Source organism: Xenopus tropicalis, chromosome 7 (assembly GCF_000004195.4).
Source record: "Xenopus tropicalis strain Nigerian chromosome 7, UCB_Xtro_10.0, whole genome shotgun sequence".
In the NCBI taxonomy this organism is placed as follows: domain Eukaryota; kingdom Metazoa; phylum Chordata; class Amphibia; order Anura; family Pipidae; genus Xenopus; species Xenopus tropicalis.
The window spans coordinates 53482895-53506840 of record NC_030683.2 but is presented as its reverse complement, the minus strand read 5'-3'; the positions used below and the strand labels follow the sequence as shown (position 1 = coordinate 53506840).

At 37.8% G+C, this 23946-nt stretch overlaps 1 protein-coding gene across 18 annotated transcripts in view; it reads left to right on the top strand.

Moving 5' to 3' along the window:
• The first annotated feature begins 3300 nt into the window (after window positions 1-3300).
• Window positions 3301-23946, top strand: part of zmiz1 (zinc finger, MIZ-type containing 1) — a 227222-nt gene continuing 206576 nt past the window's right edge. For 10 of the 18 annotated variants that reach the window (XM_031904888.1, XM_012966213.3, XM_012966212.3 and 7 more), the window contains exon 1: window positions 3356-3545. The gene's annotated coding sequence lies outside the window, so the exon portion shown is untranslated. Of the gene's footprint in view, window positions 3320-3354; window positions 3546-3647; window positions 3908-23946 lie in introns of those variants that run through there. The other 8 variants (XM_031904897.1, XM_031904894.1, XM_031904896.1 and 5 more) reach the window with 4 other exon arrangements.

The following is a 23946-nucleotide window of genomic DNA, read 5'->3' as shown; positions in this document are numbered from 1 at the left end:
AATGCAGGATTATTTTTTAAATCCCAGTGTGGACCTGTTTGCCTGTTTTCTTGATCTTCCAGGACTTACCTTGACTACAGTTCAACTTAACTGCTATTTCTTAAATGAGAACTAAAGCGGGCTAGAAATGTATTTATGGACTTCTGAACCACAGCCCTTTAGGGGGGAAGATCTGTGCCTCTGAAAATGCCCCCAGTAGCTCCCCATTTTCTTTTCTGCTGATTCACTGCACCTGCTCTGTGCTGCTGTCAGTTACTGAGTTTAGGGACAATATACTGTATATATAGGATATAAATAACACAATATAAAGCTGATTAGTAATTAATACTGAAAATCACTACATGGCAGCATAGAAACCAGTGCAACTGGCATCAGAATGTAATAATCAGCCCTGAAGCATCAGTTCAGTAGCATCAGTCAGCACACTGAGCATGTGAGTGTCAGACACTTTTCAAGATGGGGAGCTCCTGTGACAAGTTTGAACTCCTGGATCATTGCTGCTATTGAGATGTGGACATGTGGCTAGTGCAATAAGTACATTATAGGGTTGCCACTTTTAGAATTTTTTTTACTAGCAGACTGGGGACAGAGACAAAAGGGGGGTGGGTGATGACATCAGTGGGTGACATCATAAAAGGCTGAGCTAATGCCTGTCATGCAGCTAGAGAGTGGATCAAGAGGAAATCAAAAAGGAAAGGTAAGATTTGGGTGGGTTGAGGGCTTAGGTGTGCAGGCCAGAAGCTAAATTAAAGGAATATTACAAATTTACCAGCAACTACATTGCTGGTAGATTTGTAATTCAGGCCCAGCTTTGGGGGTGTTTTACTGACCAGGCCAGTCTGGCTAGGTGGCATCCTTACTACAATATATAAAATAAGCCACTTTTAGCCATATTAATTTTTAGAGGTTAGTTTTTCTTTAATGGCATTGTGGACAATGCAAATTGCAAACTGGAAATGTTTTACAATCCTTTTATATCTTTCCCCTGCTTCATTTTGAGATTTTTTACTCATTAGCTTAGAGAAGCAAATGCTGGCTGGGTATCCAAACTTTTGCGCATGCCACAATTATGCTAACACTGTATGTGGCTGTTTCTCTGGCTGCATTCAAACACAGGCAGAGAAACAGCCAATCCATTCTTTCAAACCTTTTGAAGTATCTGCACTGCGGTGGCCTGCAGGCAGACGCATGAAGCAGATTTTGGCTTGGAAATGTGTGTATTACTTCATTGAAATGTACTCTGTGGGGGAGATTTACTAAGGCACGAACGCTTTGAATGCGTCCGAATGCGTTTTTTTCGTAATGATCGGTATTTTTGCGACTATTTTGTCGCCGTCGTGACTTTTTCGTATATTTTTCACTACTTTTTCGTCGCAAAAAAATTGTTTTGTTGTGCCGAGTACGAAAGTTTTGGATTCATTCAAGCTTCAGTATGGTAACTTTCCTTGGGCCAGGTTGGAGCTGCAGAGTGCCATATATTCCTCTGTGAGGTTTTCAAAATCATGCAAAGTCGGAAAGGTTTTTCCGCCGTTTACAGTAAAGTCACGTGACAATAAAGTCCCGATGGCGACAAAATAGTTGTGCAAAATACGATAAAGTCGTGACGGCGACGCAAAATTTTCGTTTCCAATCCAAATTTTTGCTATTCGGGATTCTAATTCATGCTTTGGTAAATCTGCCCCTGTGTGTCTGCACACAGGAAGACGCACAGCCTGCCAGTGCAGATACAACAAGGAGTAGATAATAGCCAAGTAAGAAACAGCCATGTGTCACTTAAGCCTATTTTTGTTTCTATGGTTTAAAGTTACTAAATATTAATATGGGGAGGGGTGCCAAAACTTTTCATTCGACTGTATATATAGTTGTATGTTTCTTTTTATATCTTTAATAAAACAAAAATTTTATATTTTAAATCCTGCACTATTGGTAGCAAAAGTAGCTGTTTTTATTAACAAATTGGTCCATTTTTTACTATTAAAATTCTGCCTTAAAGGTAAGGAAAATTTTAACTTTTTTTTGAAAGAATCATTTTTATTGTTTTAATATAACATAGAAAAGGGGGAAGAGGAAGGGGGGGAAGGGGAGCAACGGAAATACACAGTAGTTAGGCACAAGTCCAGTTTACATATAGTCATATGCATGGTACTGTACAGTAATTTAAAGGAGACATATAGGATAAATGGGGAAAAACGCTTATTTTGTAGGCAATTATGAATAATATCCGGTGCTGGTTTCCCTTTGGGCTAAACATTAACCCTATCTGTAACAATGGCCCCTTTATTGGAGCTCCCTATAGATCCTATCACTTCTCTGTCCAGTGTGAAATGGAGAGTGGGCGTGTCCTAACGGTCCCTGCCTGAAGCACAGTAGGAGGGGGAGAGCCAATCATAGCCCTGCACTCACACAAGCAAAGACAGGCTTCAGTTCCCTATCAGGTCAGCGTAGCTGCTGATTGGTTCCTATCCTACAGTGCAGGGTACGGAGGGCCGCCGGCTCCCCAGCTCATCCAGAGAATTCAGCCAGCAGGAAGTGGAACAGATGGGCGGGGCTAGTGGGGTTTTGGGCGAATTTCTCAATAAATCAGTCAGAAACACAACTTTTTAAAGCACAATCCTTCTATATCTAGAGGAGTATAATTCATTGGTACATTGTTATTTTTTAAAGGATATGTCTCCTTTAACATGAGACAGGCTTACAATTCGGTGGTTTGTATACTAAAACAGATTTGCAGTGACTGCCGTACTATGTACATTATTCAAGGGTATCGTAGTCATCAATTTGAGATGCAGGGGATGGTTGTCTAAGGGCTTCATGTCGCCTCCGGTATAACGGTTTAGATCCGAAAATTTAAACTTTTAATATGGTCCATGCGTGCAAAACCTAAGCAGACAAAAACATACCTTTTTTAAGCTTCTTTAAATTATTTCAGTAATTAAGAAACAAACACCAATCAAAAAATAAACAAATAGTTTAGACAACCTTGCCTCTGCATTATTAACACATATGCAGAACTTTTAGTACATACTGCAAAAAGATAATGCTTCTGTTAAACTTCTTGTACTTTCTCTTTAAATTGTTTCAAGGGCATGAATTCATTTGCCCAGCTATACAGCCACTGTGTGTGCAGGGAGGAGGGATGCACTTACACAAAAAGAAAACATCCTATTATTTGTTTACAGCTGGGAGCAGCCAGCATGTTTCTTTACATGTGCAATCCTCTTGTGCAATCCTTCTCCAGGCAAGGAACATGTCTTTCTCTCGAGTCGGCTCCAGCCGCAACGAAATCTGGAACAGATTTTCCTGTTCGCCAGCAAGCATGGTAATAGAATAGGCTATGTAATTTGACACTTCAACTTACTGTGCTCTCTGCTAGTTGATTCACTTACTCACCCACTAACACTGAGCTCCTTTTTACTGTCTGAGGGCTAAAAAAAGAGACGGAAAAACGGCAGAAATAAAGGGAGAACCGTGCAAGGCTGAAATCTACCTTAGAGAATAGGATATTGTTGATTTGCCGAGCTGCCAGACTGCCTCGGATTCTGCTGGTAAGTTTAATATCGCCTTTCACACCTCCGTTTAAGGTTTTGCTTTCTCAATGAGATTCACGCAAACAATGGAGCGTGGAGTGAAGGGCTGTTTCCTAGGATGTGGGAAGGATTTCTGTGAGGAAATGTGTTTATGTGGGACCAGGAGGTGATTAGGCTTTTTTCATGGCCAGACCCGCGGGTCGCTGCCTTTATGTTGTGTTTGCGGGAAGAGGAGGTTTGGTTTTGGTCAAGAAAGGAAGCGTGTCTGCTTTTCCCCAGTCTGAATAAGGTCACCCCATCTCTGCTCTCCATTTGCCTCCTGCTACTGCTTCTGCTGTTGGACTGTATAACCCTGCAGTCTCTGTAGGTTCCATTGCAAGGTACAGTGTATTGCTTCATGGTTCACTCACACAGCAGTAGAATGTGAGCTCCACAGTCCAGAGATTCTTATTCAGCTGTTTCTGTATAAACTGGGTATAGACGTGATCACATTGTTTACATTTCAGATTGTTTGCATGAGTTAACCCTTTCCCTGCTCTCAGTCCCCTTAGAAATCTGTTAGTAATTAGTATTCTTCATAATCTTATGCTTCAGAAATATTAATGTAGCTATGATGCACCAGCATTCTGTTTGAAGTTATTTTAACACAACACGTTTGACATTTAGTTTTAAATATGTTGAATTTCATGTGTACTGTATTAATTGATTACTACTTATCTGCTTGCTTGCAGCATCTAGAGATGTTTATCCTACAGCCCTCCAACTGTTTTAAAGTTTTCATTTACACCAGCTGAAGGCTTTCATGGGAATGCTGGGAGTTGTAGTTTTACAACTGCTGGAGGCTAACTGTTTGGCCTTTAGTTAATAAAAGAACTGTCAGCGTCGCCCTTGAAAAAAATGATATGGGGTTTAAGAAACATGCCACCAAAGGCCTATCTGTAATGTGTCTGATGCACATTGTAGAATGCCATTATAAAAAGTTAGCCCTTCTTTTTGTTCCCTGTATTTTATGTGCATCTGTCCTAGGAAGCTACCACAGAAGTACAAAAAAAAAAAGACTTTCAAAAGGGACTCCTAACTCTAAAGGGGGAGGGATCTCTAGCAGTGTAAGATTGCTGCCTGAAGAAATACTCTTAAAATGCTCAAAGAATGTGTGCGTGTTTCTTTCTCATATGAGTGTTTGTTGGCGGCAGATACAGAATTGCTCATATGATTCCAAAAGTTAAAGAGAGATATTCTTGTTTGTGGTGCATAACTTTTTGTTTTACAAAACCAGTTGTAGGTTCACATCACTCCCCTATTCATTGTGTACAGCAATTAGCTGACTTTATTTAACCCATTCTTCCCAATCCATTCTCTGTATATGTAGCAACATAGAGTTTCCTCATACCCTCCCCCCCAAGTGAATGTGGATAAACCATTCAGTTGCTTCAGTATTAGTAATGTGTTCCTTCAGTTGTTGTACAGCCAGAGCAGACTGGCTGGGTTTTTAGCATGATTTGTGTGATGTTATACTGTACCAATTAGCCTGGTTTAACTTTATGCCTTATTCAGGGGTAATATTTCATATGTTCTGTTTAGTGGGAAACAAATTGATTAAGGGAGCAGAATTTTTATTTGGAAGTTCTGACTTTTCCTGATCCTACGTTTTAAACATCAAACCTTTGTGGATTATTTATATGCAGTCATCACTGAATTGTAATATGCTGCTTGATTTTGAAAACCATTCAGTAATATTTTTATTATACTTTTATGCACACACAAAACAGCTTTGTTAGGGGCACCCAACTAGGTTTTGTTGAAGTATAGAATTCCCTTATAGCCAAAGGCTAGAGTAATGGGTACTGTATTCAGATTGGGAGAGAAGCAGCTTGGACATCCCCAAATTTAAAAAGTAATTTTCCTTTTGTCTCAACATAATTGATGCTAACGAAGTCCTTTTTTCCTTTTATCTCAATTATGAATGTTTATGTAAGGATATAGGCTTCACCAAAACAAAATATGCTGCTGCTCCTACATTATGTATATTTAGGAGCCTGACTGAAACATACTAAAACCCATGCCTAATGGGGAATACCCATGTTAGAGACAAATGTAGCATTACTGCCTGGCTGTGAACGTTGTATATTATTGTGCTTCAGTTCATAATCTGCAAAAGGCTTAATGGTTTTGTACTGCCAAAGGAACCGCTTTTTCTCTATTTAGTTCAGCAGACCTCGCTGTAGCTGGTGTTCTGACTGCTTTTTCAAAGCCTTGACATGAGAAAGGAGGATTTAACTTGGCAGCCTGAACAAATGCTCTTTCAGAGGTTTCCTAAGAGATGGCATGAGAGCGGTGAATGTGAATAACCAATTTTTTCCTTGGGTGCTACCTATACAGTCTTTTTGACATAAAAAGGACATTTATAAAGCTGAATATAGCTGCTAAGTCCCACGAAAGCAGAATGCATATAACCTTTAATGTTTTTTTCTGTCCTGGCTAGAATACAATATCAGGACAACTGATTTGAAAACATTGAGGGTTTATGTTCGTACATGAGCTTTAGAAATAATTTTGGTCTTGGTAAATGAAAGGTTAATGTTTAAATGGTATATGTGCAGTTACTATGTAGGTGGCACACTGTTCCTGGTAATGGCAAATGATGAGTTAATGAGATGTTTAACCCTTTTGCATTAAAAGGGTCCTGCAGTACAGTGCATAACAGATTTGTTGTGTTTAGAAATCATTTATGATAAATGTGTTGTGGCTTTTCACCTTTCCTTGCTGCTAAACAATGTTTGACCAATAATTGGTGAAGTTTTAATTTGCTAGTGAAAGCAACCAAGTTACAAAAAGTAATGTGATATTGTTACATACCCAACAACATACTGTTGTTATTGATATTATTATTTTTTTAATTAAATGGGGCTGATCTTATCCTTTTTTGATGAGGAATGTATGTATATTGCTAGGTTTTTTTAGCCTCTTCAAAGTTAGTCCAGCTTAAATGTTGTGCTGTTTGTTTGTTTATTTTCTTATATGCACGTTGAAGTGGGGTGTGGTAGGGGTTTTGTTTGTGCAGCTAAGCACTATAAGCCCCTGTATATTGCTGTAAAGAAGCATGGACATGGCTTTAGTCTGGTACTACCCCCCTTTTTGTTGGAGGCAGACTAGGGTGGGCGATTTTTTTTTTTTTTTATTGTGGCATCAATCTTTTCTAGAGGAGGGGTTGATGTTGGCCTGTGGACTGATTTAGGTTTATGAATGACAGGAGACTTGAGCTGACCTTTTTTTCTTCCCCCTCCCTCTTCTGTTCAAGACTAGGATGTTGAAACACCAGTCTTCAGACAAAAGACACATTGAGCTGCAAGGTCTGCAGTGAGCACGTGTGACTGGGGGGGGGGGGGGGGGGTTAGAAATGGCTTTTTCTTGTCCTGGAATGGAGCAAAATAGTTTCTCTGTTACTAATCACCTTTTAATATATAGTGGAATTTCTCTTTCTTAAAGAAAAATAACGAATATATACTATGAAAAAAAGTCATTTAAAGTGTTTAAATTTTAATGACACCTTGAGGATCTAAAAAATTGTGACCTTAGTCATTATTTAATTAAAACTCATGTTTTTTACCTATTTTTGACTGTGATTTGTTAGGCATTTTTTGTTGTTGGAGCTATCCCCTTAAAGAAGAAATCAACGTTAAAATATATTTTTAAAAAACTAATTACCTTTAGATGCACTTAAATAGTGTTTCCCCAGAAATGACAGCTAAGGATGGTGGAAGTTGTTGTGAGTTGTTATCATCATCATTATTATTATTATTATTATCCTTTATATATATATGACAGCAACATATTTGTGCAAAGGTTTACCATTATTCACATTGGTCCCTGTGCCAGTGGAGTTTACAGTCTAAAGCCCTATCACATTCACACACACACTTTGGTCAGTTTCATCAGAATCCAGTTGATCTGCCTGTATGTTTTTGGAGTGTGTATATTTTTTTTCTGCCTAATTTGTTTTTAACCATGAAACACATGCGGACCCCTGTGGGATTTTGCATTTGTCAAATTTGGTTTTATCATGGTTTCAAATAAAGAATAAGTTTACCATGGACCTTTCCATATGTAATACCTTCATGAGTATGTGCAACAAGTAACACCAGTCGCCCCCCTTTTTTTTGAACAATACATGTATCTGCTGCCAGATAGAAGATGTGGGGTTATTGACGGGTATGTTTTCAAGGTTTGCGTTCTGTTCTACAGTGTGCACATTTTGAACAAGGTCTATAAAGTTATTTTGTAGTCATTGAGTGACATTTAGTGATATGAAGTTATGTATCTGGCCAGTGTTGTACATGCTATCTGTCACAAATATCCATTTGCACAGATGTGTTAAAGTTGCTGCTGTTTGCAGTGTGGTAAAAGCTGTGATTTTTTTTTCTTTTGTGTTGCAAACAGCCTAAGGTTTCTGTGAATAGTGCCACTCAAAATGAGCTGCTGTGTATGCTAAACATACTTGAGCATTCATTTGATTCATTTAGCTTTTATCTCTACTCTGAAAAACCTGGAAATAAGTTTTGAGAAACTGGAAACAAGATCTTTGTCTTTTCAGATTCATACCATGAAATGTGTCACTTTTGCCTGAGTCCTCCATTTGTGATTAATCCTTATCTTGCCAAGGCACTGCAAGTACTCTGCAAGTAAAAACCATTTTGCCATTCATGTTACAATACACACACACTTTTTGTACAGATGGGCATCAGATTTATTATATGTATGCAGAGTATCCATACTAAAACCTCTGTACATGATGGACTAGTAAAGTAATTGCAAGTTGTGGTGCCATAATTTGGGAGGTCAAGGCAAAAGTAATACTTTTATTTTTTAAGATGAATATCTGACCACACTTGTTCAGTCTGTGTCAGTGGTTACATCTTTCAATGTAAGTGGTCTGTGGCTGACTGCCCCCTGCCTACCATGTGATAGGATCAGCCCAATTTGGCTCTCTATGTGGGTTTTATAAATCGTACAAGTATTTGCTCCTATGCCTTCATATATTTATGTGGATGGATGCTTCAAGAAACTCCTGAAGTTTGTCCAGCTCTTGTTTACAGATGGACCTTAAATTCAATATAATGTTGAAGTTGAATTGCTGCTTTAAAGGGGTTGTTCACTTTTGAGTTAACTTTTAGTATGATGTACAGCGTAATATTCTGAGGCAATTTGCATTTGGTCTTCATATTTATAGTTTTTTTATTTATTTCAATTTTTGTTCAGCAGCTTTACGGTTTGGAGTTTCAGCAGCTATCTGGTTGTACAGCACTGCCGAATATGTTGGAGCTTTATAAATAAATGTTAATAATAATAAAATCTGGTTGCTAGGGTCCAAATTACCATAGTGACCAGGGAGAAGTTTGAATGAGAGGATGGTAAATGAATAGGAGAGGACTAAAAAAGTTAAAAGAAATAACAATAAAAATAAAACTGTAACCTCACAGAACAATAGTTTTTTTGGGCTGCGGGGGTCAGTAACCCCCATTTGAAAGCTGTTAAGAGTTAGAAGAAAAAGGCAAATAGATTAAAAACTATAATAAATTAATAATGAAAACCAATTGAAAAGTTGCTTAGAATAGGCAGTTCTATAACATGCTAAACGTTAACTTAACAGTGAACCACCCTTTAATTAGACAGAAAACAGTGCCAGTTGGAGGCAAGGAAGGATTAGTGAGAGGAAGCCTGTCATTTTGCATCAAGTACAGAGTACTCAACCAAGAACAAACTTTTTTGTGGGTACCAGGTGCTAATTTCTTGGCCCAGACTGCCTAGGGTCAGTTATACAGTCTGTTGCAATATATCAGCTGCACACTAGAATTAGAGAAAAGTGCTAAAAAGTGATTTATTTACTCACAGTGGCATAGAGACAATGTTTCGGTGAGCTGATTAATTGACATCCCCACATTTGACTTCGATAAGCTTGTCACCTGATTACAGTGGCAGTCAAAACAACCAATGTGCTGTGAGGCCCTAGGTAATAGATGTTTTGAAATGAAAGGATGGACCATGTATAAAGAGCACTGTATGACTGCATTTCTATTATATCTATAGTTAGGATGGTTCAGGCAGCGAAAATTGAAGATCAACTGCAGCAACTCTTCACTTTTTCATCTGCTGGTGCACCTTCCTCTGATGGATATGACATTTTTGGCACATTTTTAAACTTGCATGGTATCTGAAACCCCTCTAATCAACAGGGCATGGATTTTAGTTGACCTGGGCCACTATACACGCACACCAAAAATTGTAATAAACTTACTTTTTTTACAATTTTATCATGAGTGTGTGGCCAGCTTTCCAAGCAGGCTTGACATTAAAACACTTCTGTGGAAGTGAGTAGGAGCATATGAAATTTTTAAACCTATTTGATGCTCTAACCAACTAATAGTAATAATACATAAGTGTTGCTTGGGATTGACAGGCCACGGTATATATTTGTTTCATGTGTCTTTATTATGTATGACCAACTTTACAGGCTGGCTCCACACACTTACTTCGAGGAGGCATTCAAAGCACTCCAAGTCTCCCACCACAATGCTATCTTAGTAAAGATATAGACATATAAACTTTAAATTATTTACAAAATATCAACTTTTCTAAAACATTACTGATGCCAAGGTATTTGGGGGGAGAGGTGGGAAGAACCTTTTATTCTGCTTTCAGGCTGTTGATGATAATTATTAAAGAAAGGTAAATTCTGCTGTTACCATAATTTTTTATTTTTTTTGTTTTAGAAAATAAATACTTAGGGGCTGATTTACTAAGACACGATTTCGAATCCGAATTGGAAAAATTCCGATTGGAAACGAACATTTTGCGACTTTTTCGTATTTTTTGCGATTTTTTTCGGCGTCTTTATGATTTTTGCGTAAAAACGCGAGTTTTTCGGCGTCTTTACGAAAGTTGCGCAAAAAAACGCAATCGGACGCATTCGGCCCGTTCGTGGGTTAGTAAATGTGCCCCTTAGTATTGTCTCTTGGGGGCTTCATTATGTATGTATATCTTTATAGATAAAGCACTACTTATGTACGCAGCGCTGTACAGTAGAATACATTAATACAAACAGGGGGTATTAAGATAATAGTAGATAAATACAAAATATTACAATAAACACATACAAGATACAGTTGCAATAAGGTAAGAGTCAAAGACACAAGAGGATGGAGGTCCCTGCCCCGTAGAGCTTACAGTCTAGATGGGAGGGTAACTTACAGACACAAATAGGCAAATATAAGTGCTGTAGGTTACAGTGGGTGACATAACAATATAAGTGCTAGTTCCCAGGTCAGGTACTGGGTGAGTGCATATTCCAGTTTAGATATATCATGCACTCAAACCTCCAGTTGTTGTGAACTGCAGTTCCTACTGTTCGCAGGAAAACCTTGTCTGCAGCTCACAATAGCCAGAAGGCCACAGTTTTGATTTATTTGACCAGATAAATAAATTGAATCTTCTATCCACTCAGTAAGATTGTGGGTGCCTTAAATGTCTTTTTTTTCTAATGTTCTGTGCAGTTTTTGAAACCTCTTCATTATATTGCTTTCATTGATCTAAGGGCTGTTTACTTCTCTGAGCTGTAGATTATGCAGCTAATATATGCAAAGGTATGTATGGGGCATTCAGATAGATTTCTTGTGTATACTCAAGGCTGTTCTGTTCCCATCACAAACCTATGACATACCTGCTTGTAATGGCATTCTTTTGGCAAAAGAATGTGTTGCTGTTAGCCACAGACCAGCATTTTCACCTTAAAAATTACCTATAACAATTTTAACTAAACTGGGTGTCCATGTGTTGCATAGATACCACAACAGATCTTGAAATAGAAAGCAACAGAAATAATTTTTTATACAGTTGGCATGTGAATTCCAGAGCAATTTTGTTTCCCACTGTCACATACAGTATGTGACTCTACAAGTGGTTTGCCAAACATTACAAAAGTAGTAGTCCAAAAACTGCCAAAGAGCTTTAGATTGTCTAATCTAATATCAGCGATTATTTATTAGGTTAGGGTCCAAATTATTATTATTTTTCCACTTTTTTTTATTTATATATATATATATATTTTTTTTTTTTTTTTTTTTTTGCATAGGGCATGCACCAAAAAGGATGGAATTTAATTTTTTAGTCTACAGTAGAAATTGTTGCACCATAGGCATTGTAATAGGTGATTGTATGAACTGCAAGTGGCAAACAAAAGAACAACGGAGGCAGTACACAGTAATTTTTTTTTTGTTTTATTATTATTATTACTACACTGTCTTTGGGTTTGAATATTATTGCTTGGAACTTATAAAGTCTTCAGAAGGGAGGCAGCATGGGACATCTCAGAAGCCATTTCAAACACATTGATAATACTCTCTGTAAGGAATAACCTTTGTCTGTATATTTCAAGGCATTGAAATCCAAAATTCTGTCAATAAATGGATTGTTTTTCTAGAATCAAAACTATTGTTTCCTGACATTAAGAAATATGTTTTGGTTTAATACTGGTGATGTCTGGTTGTATACAGGGTTCATTGTGAGGTGCTACTGCTCTTAAAAAAAAAAATAAAAAATAAAAAAAGTGTTTACTATTCTGGCTCTGACTACGGTTTATCACTGCGGGGTCAGTGGTCAGCTAAACCCTATGAAATAGCAATCTGTTCAACCCTGTTTCCCTCCCATGAGCTTGTTGTGTTTCTTCCTGGGGGAAGTCTCTGAAATCTGACCTATTAACCAGCTGTTGCTGCGGCTGAAAAATCAGTTCTGTTTATGGTTTCTTGCTGAGAGCTGAAGTACCAAACTGATATCTAACCAAATCTGAAATTTGTACATAACGTTATAGGAAATGTTTTTTACTGAATTGCATCTCCGCCTAGTAGCCATACTGGCATTAGAGGATGAAAAACACACGCTTTTAATCCTTATAGTTGCAGAGGTACTACTGCAGCTTTTGTATGGTTGTTTGTATATTGTTATTTTGCTACTATGTGCAGCAATGTACATTTGTACAATACAGTAATAGTTCAAACAGGGACAAACCTTGCAATAATTATACACAATAACAAAGATTTCACGTTAAACGATACAGGAAGAAAAAAATCCCTGCCTTATAGAGACTACAATCCATGCACCCCAGCAACCAACAGTTGCTGCGGGGTTTTGAAGGTTAGTTTTTTTACAGGTTGTAAAAAAGCTAATAATTGTGCATACATGGTTTATCTAGCAACTGATTTGATTCATTTGTCTAACATCATGATGAAATACTGGTTTGTCTGTATGTGGACTTTTTTTTTAAAAAGTAAAAGAATCTTTTAAAACAATGGCTAGACTGAAGGGTCTATACAATTCACTTGGAGGGCTGCATTTGACATGCAGGCTCCTGTTTGGAAAGATTTGTCTAGGAAAGAAGGAGAAGGAAAGGCTAATAAAGAGTTAATCTCCAGCTGCAGGCATACCTTCAGTTGTCTCAATAGGGAGATTTGTCGCGGGTGACTAATCTCCACGTGTGCCAGAGCCCTTAAGTCTCCCCATATTTCTCCCATTCAGATGATCAGAAGCCAAACAGGAAGAAAAAACGCTGAGCTGTGTAAAGAAAGTTCCCATAATGCCTCACTCCTGCACAGACACCCAGACCAAGTGAACATGCTCAGTTAGTTAGACTATGAGTCAGCTTCCTGCTGATTGGCTCAGATCCACATTCCTAAGGGGGCGAGTGAGTTTTTAGCATTCTTGAGGGAGGGAGGGAGGAGCAGGAGAGAGCAGAAAGCAAAGAGCTGCGTGTCTGGCACAGGAAAACAGACACAACTAAACTTTTGACAGGGAACTCAGTGCAGCGTTTCTGTGAGTGCTTATGGCTGTATTAACATAGACCTTTCTGGTAAAGCTTACTTAGTTTTTACCTTTCCTTCTCCTTTAAATGAAAGACTATACCCCCAAACAGGTCTTTACAAAAATATATTGCATAAATAAGCTCATATGTAAAACCCTGCTTCATCTTAATAAACCATTTTCATAAAAAGTTCTGCCTTTTGCTTCAACACTTCTTCCTGTTACAGTTAAAGCTGCATTATTTCTGGTCATGTGATCTCTAAGGGAGCACACAGCCCATCACTAAATGGCGGATCAAGGGAAAGGATGTAGAAGGGCAATATTTACTGATATATATATATATCAGTAAATAAGATTCTTCAATAGGCCATATAACATAATATAATCTATCTGTTGGTTAAATATTCATTCTGGGGGTATAGTCTTCCTTTAAGAAATATTGGGGATTATAAAACCTGTCAATCAGACTATCTTTGTAAAACAAACTGTCAGGAGGTACAATACACCAGGTAAAGTCTTTTAATTGTTCTTCTGTTTAAACAATGGAAAAATATTCTTCTTTTATATTTTGGAAGGTTGGAAGGTTCCCTGAGGTTTGTATGAATGGGGGATGTTGCTTTTTGCATTGTTCTGTATCCTGACAGGAAACAGAATTGCATGCTATGACCCCTTGCATCTGTGTGCTGGTTGAAGTTATGTGCCCTCGTCCTTCTCAGCTAGTGCACGCAAACATCAAGTTCTGAAATAAGTTTAGTGAACTTAACCAGGAAAGTTTTTTTTTCCTTTGTTTTTTTTCATCCTTTAAGATCAGTGTGTACAAGCTTAATCCCATCAATTTGTGTAGACTCCTTGCCACTCCTGTGTAGTGCTGTGCAAGTTGCTATCTTACAAAAAAGGACACATAGAATTTCCACACAATATAAAGAATTTGAAAAAGTAAGCAAGAGCTTTAAGAAACTTTAGGTTTGATAATCTCTTCTTCAAAGAAGTCCTTTATGCTATGAATATAGAACAAATTTAGAAATTTATTGTGACATTTGATGCCATCTCATTGGTTAGGAGAAAGCTGGGCTGACATCACTCAAAGACTTGCTGGAAACACATCTCCAATATGTTTGGCTAGCAGGCTGGCCTATTGCCAATACACCACTAGGAAAGCAGTTTTTTGTTAGCAGCAAGCTCGTTTTGAAGTGGAGTGACTCACTGCAGCCCTCTTTAGCAGGCATGTTTACCATCCACACAGGAAGTTTGGGTGATAGGACACAACTAGTTAGCAATGATCACTGCCTAGTCCAGGACTGGCTTTCATAGACTGGCCACTGCGCAACTCACACAGAACCAGTGGCTTGAGAATTTGTGTGGTTGGGATTTTGCCTCCACTTTAGCAGTCTTCAGTGGAACAGATGAAGGCACATTTGGTCTCAGAGCTAAATTGTTACAATCAGTCCAAACATAGATACCTAAACTCCCTGTGTGGATGGTCCATTGGCAGATGCATAAGTGAATTGATGTCATTTGCACAGGTCATTTTTTAAACTTCATTGATTATAAAGGCACCCAAGGGCTGGTGCCCTAGGCAAATTACTGATAGTGGGAAACTGGCCTGTTGCAGAAGGTAACTGGGTGAGACGGGCATAAATAAAGAAGACTGTTGACAAAGTATGGGGGAGTTGCCATGTCTGGTTATAGACAACTGATTCATACCAACAATGCACCTTTATGTGAAGTTATTTGCATCAAGTTTTTTTTTTTTTTTTTTTTTACATAATATTGTCTTTTCTGTCTGGGGTATGCTCAGGCCAAGATTTGTGGGCACGCCACAAAGGCTGGAGTCTAGGGGGCGCAGCATCTTTAAATCTGACCCTGAGTATGCTGTGCACATATTCTATATTAATAGCCAGGATATACAGTATATAGTACAGATATGGAATTCTTTCATGGCAACTCGTTATCAGTAGAGCTCCAAAGGCCATCTCCCATTGAGTCCACTTAAGCAAATAATTTACATTTTAAAAATGATTTGCCTTTTCTCTGGTATAATAAAATAGTACCCTTTATCCTAACTTAGCTGCATGAACCCATATTGGTTGCAAAGAAATCCTATTATATTAAAGTTTAAATGTTTTTTTTTTCTACAGAAAGTTTCATTATCCAGAAGTCCCAGTTATCAAGCATTTGGGATTATAGATCCTATACTTTTACTTGCTGTGTTTAAAGGGATTCTTTTGCAGAAAAACACTTTTATAAAAGGCATCAGCATAATCCTGCATTAAAAAGCGTTTTTCAAAAGAGAGTTCATTTTGAAATTTTACATGAGGCTAGACATATTCTTAGTTTCCCACGTGCCATCAGCCATGTGACTGATGTGAGTGATATCATCCACCAGAAGGCGATCAGCAGAACAATAGCAAAGTCACTCTATAACAGCTCCCAGATGCCTGTATTGCTTCCATGCCTAGCAATTGATATTAAAAATTACTTGAAAGGAAATTAGTTGACGCCCCGCCCCCCAAAGTGATTGTCAGCGTCTGTATGTTCAGACTGGACACAAAGCAATAGGTTTTCATGTTCATGTGCTGCCTGTCTAAGTGGTGCTTGTGTTTGAACAGCTTCATATTCACATGTTGCACTCTGCTTCTAAAGATGCACAAGACACAGGTTTTCTGCAATAAGCCTGTAACACCAGTTGTGGGGCACCATTTCATCATGCTGCACTCTATCCTGTGCCATGCTTTTGCATGTAATTTATTTACCATTGGAGAAAACTGCATCAGATATGGTCATAGCTATGGTTAAGGCTATTTCTAACAAGATGCAAAGATTCATCGAATCAGGCTACTTAGAAAGGGATTTAAACTGTTTAATCTGTAAATAAAATTTACACTTTAAAACTTTCATGAGCAAAATTGCTACCTATCCAGTTTCAATCTGGATAGTCAAGTTATAGCTCTAAATTGAAGCTGATGAGCGGTCTTATGCTTTTCATTACTTTGGGATCCAGTATTTTGGTTCATAAATAAATAACTTGTAATGTTCATTTGTGTCACATCGTCTCCATATGCTATATCTAAATAGGTGCATGCACAGTATAGAAATGTAAGAAAATGTTGTAAATGATAAACTTTTATGTCACAGTAGTCAGGTCTTCCCCAGGTCTGTTAATCGGGTGGCTGGCAGTATTGTTTCATGAGTCAGAGCCAGGAGTTCAGAGAATATAAACAGTAAGATACCGCTTTCAATAATTTGATATTTTTTCAATTTATGTATATTGGAAAGACAAAAATATGTGCTGATTAGGTATTTGGTGTTGTAAAAATATATTTAATACTTCCAGCATCATTTCTATAAAATATGTGATGTACTGGGAGTTGTAGGGGTTGATTTACTAAGAAGTTCATTATGCAAATTGAAGTTTATTGTTCAAAACTAAATGCTGATTGGTTGCTATTGGCAACTGCATTGCTTCAATTTAGCACCTGTGTTAATAATTTAGCACTAGTCCTGGTACATATAGGTGGAGCCATCCCTTTTTGTGTATGACTGGCTGTACTCACAGGTATATAAACCCTTTTTTATATATTGACAAACCTTTAGGAGAATATAACAAAAGAACCAAATGCATTACTTGCCTAGTAAGCTAAAAGTGTAATACCACGTGGAAATGCTTCATGTTTGGGAATATCAAGATTCAGATGTAAAAATTGCCTCCGTTCTGTTAAAATAAAAAAACTAGTGTTGTCTATTTGTGCATGTTGCAACTTTTTTTTCCTTTTTCACCCGGAATGGTTCTGATCAGTGGAATGTGTTCCTTGTTTGCACAGTAGGACTATTCATGAATTCACATTCTACCTGCAGTTTTTTTTTCCTGGTTTCTCACTTCTTGCTCCTGTGCTTTATCTCTGTGTTCTACAATAGGCTTTAGTTAATGTTTAAGCCTCAAGTAACTCATTTAATTCAAGCCAGTAACCAGGCAGGGTTAGAGATATAGGGATAGAGAGAAGTGTGCTTAAAGGGACAGGATAAATCCTTGTTCAACATGGGTTTAATGAATAGGCCTTTTGCTTAATATACTTTTTTCCTGTTTAATGATTTGGGTTATTTATTGAGATAATTAGATTACCAGTATATAACCCCCTTTGCTCGGACAATTTCATTAGCAGGAGTCCATTATGCAGGAGAATTAACTGTGCACTGGTCATCTAATTATCTACCTTGCAAGGACTAAACATTGTCCTGTTTAGCCCTAGCAAACCAAAAACCTTGTTTTTATGATTTAAAATACTAGGCATAAATAATTTTTAGCACAAGCTCTATTAAACTTTAACTGCATTTAGTTTTTATGCTTAACAAAAACCTTTAATATTAACTTGCCTTTGCATTGTACATCACCAATATTATTATATAATTCTGTTGATGTATATAGCTTTTCTGAATTGGAAGTTTCCAGCTCTGCTTTGGCATGCAGTCACAGGCAATTTTAAGATCTTTGGCCACCGTTGCTTTCCACCTGCTGATTGAACACCTTTAAAGCTTTCACCAACGTGATGGATTGTAAAAAGGGGTTCCAGAGAATTTCAAGAGCAAAGTCTTTAAGTCAAGAAAGATATGAGGTTAAATGAGAACACAACAACCCCATCTGTCTCCTTCTGCATCAATTGTCTTTAGTGGGGACCGCACAGAAGTGGTGCTGTTCAGGCTTTTTCTACCCAAAAACCCTTACCAGCAAATTTTTTCACATTACAAAAAAACCATTCGTACCTCAAATGATGCTCCACTGAAGTCAATGAAAGTTGCAGAAGGCATTGGTATGTGTTCTTTTTCTGCAGAGAATGCCTCTGGAGGCCTGTGTATGCCATTAGCCTATGATGTAATTTATAAGCAGGGGATTAGCATGACGTTTCTTTTTTGGGGCATTACCAATAGAAGTCTTTATTTTAGAGAACTTAAAGTTGTTGTATAATATAGTTGGAGTCAGCAGTTGGTGACTGGAAAGACTAAGCCTCCCTAAATCTTCAACGTGCAAACTTTTAAAACAGTTACTCCAAACAAAACAAATACTAAAGCAGGTAGCCTGTGGATTGAATTAAAGGTGACTTTGTTAAGTGTAAAGCTGGCCATACACGTGGCGATCTAACGATGTTTCGTGCGACCATCGGTCGCACGAAACATCGTCAGATCCGCCACACACAGTCAGGGCTGAAACAGCAGATAAGGAGGTAGAAACAATAGGATTTCTACCTCCTTCTGCCGATTCAGCCCTGACGGCAGATTTTGGTCAGGCGCCTTCTATGGCCCCCGATCTAAATTTTCTAACCTGGCCGATCGGCGAGTCGTCCGATATCAGCAGCTTCCTGCGATATCGGTCGACTCGCCAACATGCCATACACGCACCGAATATCGTACGAAACGAGGTTTCGTACGATAGTATCGGTGCGTGTATGGCCAGCTTAAGAGTAATCCATATCTTTACAGAACTCCTGCCTCTGAATTTAGCCTCACAACACACTTCTCTGTTATAATTCAGTTGTATTACTTCTACTTTCACTCCCACTTTAACCTTTTATACTCCAGGTGGTAACTGTATGTCTGCTCTTGTTCAGTCTTGCAGTGCATGGTAATGGCCTCAGAGTGTGAACGTCTGGTTTAAAGCAAGACAGTCCCCTTTTACATCAGTGCTAGAAAACTTTTGATTAGTGGTGGACTTTGCCTTGCACAGGTTTATATTCCATGCTGTTACAGATAAATTGCTTTCAAGTGCCATGGAGCAAAAGAACATACAAATGGCTCTTCTGTTCCACATACTTATATATATTATATGCTATGTTTAGAATTTAGTGCATTTTTTGTAATAAAATGTTAGAGTTAAATAATATTCCTGTGCGTTTATTTCTCTAAATATTTAAAGCTAAGTGTCTTCTGTAATCTTCTACATGATGTATGAAGTTGCATTCTTGGCATAGTTAGAAGTAAAACCAATCAAAAGTGAGCTGCAACTCATAACTTTTGTTGTTAATGCCAGATTGTGTAGCCATTTAAGCCATACACATGCTGATAAAAGCTGCTGACACAGTCTCTCTAGAGTCAACAGTTCATTGGCCAGTGTATAGGGCCTTAGGCTAGTGCCACACAGGGCTGATTCTTGGCCTGCGGAAAAACACAGGCCGAGGATCAACCCCTATGCTGGTACTAGCCCGCTACCTTGCCTGCACCTAGAGGCATTGTCTGTGCCCCAGTGCAGGCAAACACAGTGGATATCAAGTGTGAAATACAGTAAATGTGGTTTTCTGGTGCAGCCAAGGTAACGAGCCGGTGCCAGCTGATTCTTGGCCTGTGTTTTTCTGCTGGAACTAGCCTTAAGGAGGGGCAACCAATCAATATCTTGCTGAAAATCGATCATATATTGATCTGGCAAGTTTGAAAATCCTGTGCAAAGATTGCATTAGCATGTTGAACATGTTGAATTCCTCTCCTGATAGGTCTCCATAGACTCCCATTATCATCCAGCCATTTGCTTAGGGGTCAAACTATCAGATGATTTCTGTTTGACCCAATAGATTTGTGGCCAAATCAGCTTACCGTGAATGGCCAAATTTAGACTACATACTGGGCAACACAGCCAAAGTGCATTTCTTTATCTAAATTTAGCTGTTCAGGCACTTAAAACTATTTGCAAAGTCTGCTTCAAAGAGAATCATACTCTCTAGCCTGTGTCTCAGAGCTGAATAAAGTTTCAGAATTAATGTGCGTGCTAGCAACATTACTTTTCTCCTGAGAGGAAATATAAAATGTAAAAACTGTGACAAATACTCTTATAATAGAAGCTTGTATATAAGTTAAAGTTTCTTTCCATATATACCTTGCAGGGAAATACATAATTCATAAGCAAGTATTTCATGATGGAGATCCTGGGTTCAAAAGCTTAAAGTCTAATTTGCAGCAATGGAGGCTTATAGCAAAGTCTTAATAAGTGCTTGTGTTCAAATTGTAAAAATAATTGTACCCTAGTATGTTTTTTGTTTTAGCGTCTTAAACATCTCTACTTTACTCTGTCAGCAGTGGTGCAGGGGTTGTCACACCCTTGGAACACTTGACTGACATAATATTATGCTTACTGGAGAAAATGTAAAAGGGTCTGATTTCTTTACACTTGAGATAGTCCACTGAGCCTCCAGTATGATTGTTTTGGTCTCCATTAATGAACTGCAACCAGAAATGGCCCTTGCCAATCCTTATGGAACAGTGAATGATACAAAGCATGAAATATAAGGAGAGGTGAAGTTGTAATGAGGTGGAAATACCTTCTAAAGTATGCGCTTAAAATAAACATGTGAGTTATGGCTAGAAATATAAACTTGTTATCAAACACTTAACTGCTGGAGGGTGCAACAAAACATTACGCATGTACAAATTTGGAGTGTACACTGAGCTCTTTCTATTCTGGTGATGCATAAGTTTTTTTTTTTTTTGTTTGTCTGTAGACCCTAGGCTTCTTTTCTTCTTTTAGAGCTTCCATGCACACAATTAGAAATGTTTAGGTAAATTTTAACCCAGATAAAGTCTTTTTTTTTTTGGTGTGACCTACTGTGCTTCTTACCATTGTAGAGTAAAGGAAAGATAAGGCTTATATATAAAAATAGAATACAAAAGATTGGTTTTTTTATGTATGCTAAGAGCAGTATGAATGAAAATTGTTTAAGCATGTAAGATTGAGTCTATATTTAAATTTATACACAATTATAATACATTTAATATATATTTTTCCCTTTGTGTTACTTGTTATCATTATGTGTGCATCAGGTGATTTATAAAATAGAATAGTCACCAAAAATCAGTCCATGCATTATTGTTATTTGCCATCTTGTATGGAAAAAAGCTCTTCTTTTTCCAGTGCATCACTTGTATTTACTCATAGAAGAATATTCTTTTGTGGCAGAGCCTAAAAATATTTTTGGAGTTAGTTATGGCTTGTTTTGATGGTCATCTAATACCTTTCCTTAACTTGTTGAGTTTATGTATATCTAGATCATATGAGTTGCTCACTTTAAGAAATATTTTGTCTTAATAAGCATAGATCTGAATATTTCCCCAGTTAAGGCGCTTAGGGGGAGGAGCCTTGCCAGGTACGCAGAAGCAGGCAGCCGGGAGAGCAGGAGTGCGCAGTGCAGGGAAGCTGAGTATGACGTCACCGGAAGTGCCTCTTCTCTGCAGCAGCATCCTACCTGCCCTCCACAATTTTACATTGGTTTGTTGTGGTGGTTTTTATCTTAGGTATAATTTTCCTGTTCCTGTCACAGCTGGGCGGATGACTGCAAGCCAGTGGAGTGTTATGGGAACTCGCCAGGGGTGGATCCCAGGAGTTTGGTGAAGTTAAGGTGCCTGCTAACACGAGCAATGAGGAACATATTAGTATCACTTCATGGTCAAGCCAGCTGGCTACACACCATTTTGTTTTCAATTTATTGTGTTTTCATTTTTCACACTTATCAGTACAGGTATAGGACCCATTATCCAGAGTGCTTGGGACCAAGGGTATTCCAGATAAGGGATATTTCCGTAATTTGGATCTCCATACCTTAAGTCTACTAAAAAATCAATAAAAGATTAAAACATTAAAACATTAAACCCAATAGCTGGAGTCAAGTACAAGTATCAGTAAAAGGTACTGATATTACTACAGGGAAAAAGGAAATAATTTTTAAAATTCTGAATAATTTGATTAAAATGGAGTCTATGAGAGATGGGCGTTCCATAATTCGGAGCTTTCTGGATAACTGGTTTCCAGATAACGGATCCCATAACTGTAATGACCTTACCTGATATTGTTTAGCCAGCTGCAATTACAAGTGTGTGTCAGTTTTGTCTAACACCCATGTGCTTTATTACATAGAGGTTAGTATAATGAATTTTGGGCAATTCACAGCATTTAAGCATTCTGATGTCTCATCTTCATTAGTAGCTGAATAATTTTATATTAAAAGCAGTTAAGAGTTGAGTCTTTGCTTGCATATTTTTCTCTTTAACTGTTCTTTCCTGCTATTTCTGTCTGCGCACACTCTGAACAAGTTACTATGTAAAATGTTGCACATACTAGTCAAAGTCCCTAGCTAATTTCAGTGCCTGTAGATAAACAAACCGGAAATACTCTGGGGAAATAAGAGGTCTTTTCAGGCCTTTTAGTGACCATATTTGATCGTCAACAGGTGGACTGATAAAATATTATATAATTTGTTATACTTAAATGATTTAAGAGCGATGTAATGCTAGAAGTGCATAATTTTGAGTGATGTTGGTCAGTGTTTACGTAGGATGTACATTTCTGCGACATTAGATTGAATCATTGTAAACTGTTATGCTGCTATGTAACAACAGATGTTAGTATCAAGAAGAACAGTAGAACAATTGCTCATTTTTTACCTAGCAATAATTTTTCATTAAAGTATATAATACATGTTTTAACCGACATAAAATATAAAAAATATTGCTTTTTTTTGTTTTATACAATTATTTTACATTGTCTGAGCTGAGCTTGCAGAAGTGTACCTATTGACATAGAAAAACTTCATATCTTAAGTCTTCTCAAAATCATTTAAATATTGAATAAACCAATAGGCTTGTTTTGCCTCCAATAAGGATTAATTATATCTTAGTTGGGACAAGGTACAAGGTACTGTTTTATAATTACAGAAAAAAAAGAAATCATTTTGAAAAAAATAGAATTATTTGCTTATAATGGAGTTTATGGGAGATGGCCTTTCCATAATTCGGAACTTTCTGGATAATGGGTTTCTGGATAAGGGGTCCCATACCTGTATACCCACTGCGGGCTGCGTCAATAAACACAGCAACGTTATGCCTATTAAATCATAACTGAATAAAAAGTAAAAATAATGCTTGATGCCTGTATAAACCAATAGCCAAAAAGTCACCGCATTTTCTATTGGCAAAGGGCGTGTGCTGACAGGGAGAGCAACCATAATGCATATTTTCAGAATTTTTTCAAATAGTGGAATACGTGGTCCTATTTCTTTTTAAAAATGGAACAGCGTTTTTTTTTTTGAGCATTTTAAACATCAATATTGTCATTTACTTGATGTCTAACCCGTCTACAGTTCTCAGCAGTGCATATTCCCTGCAGCTTAGCAGGGGGTTTTATCAGGACTGGGAAGGAATGTCTTCACCGCATATATACATCATTACAAGGTGAAGGATATTGGAGATGGCAGCATTCATATATTCTGTACAGCTTCATCACAGGACCTTATTTGTATGACCTGCAAATCTTCAGATTACTGACAAAATGAGGAGGCTGGGATTGGCTGGACTCAAAGGCACTGCAGCTGTTCTGATAAATTCTCTCCTGCACAGCACTGCTGCAGGCTCAGTGAGATGTTATTGTTGTGCTTAGTCCCTCCTATAAACCTGGCCTTGGCTGAGTTATGCTTCCTGATATCCTGTAAATATTATCAACCCACTCATAGTGCTGGAGAGACATTTGGAAGCTAAAAGGCCACTTGCTTCTCTAACTGATTTGTCTGAATTTATGAGATGGTGAGGAAAAACTCTTTTCAGTTAA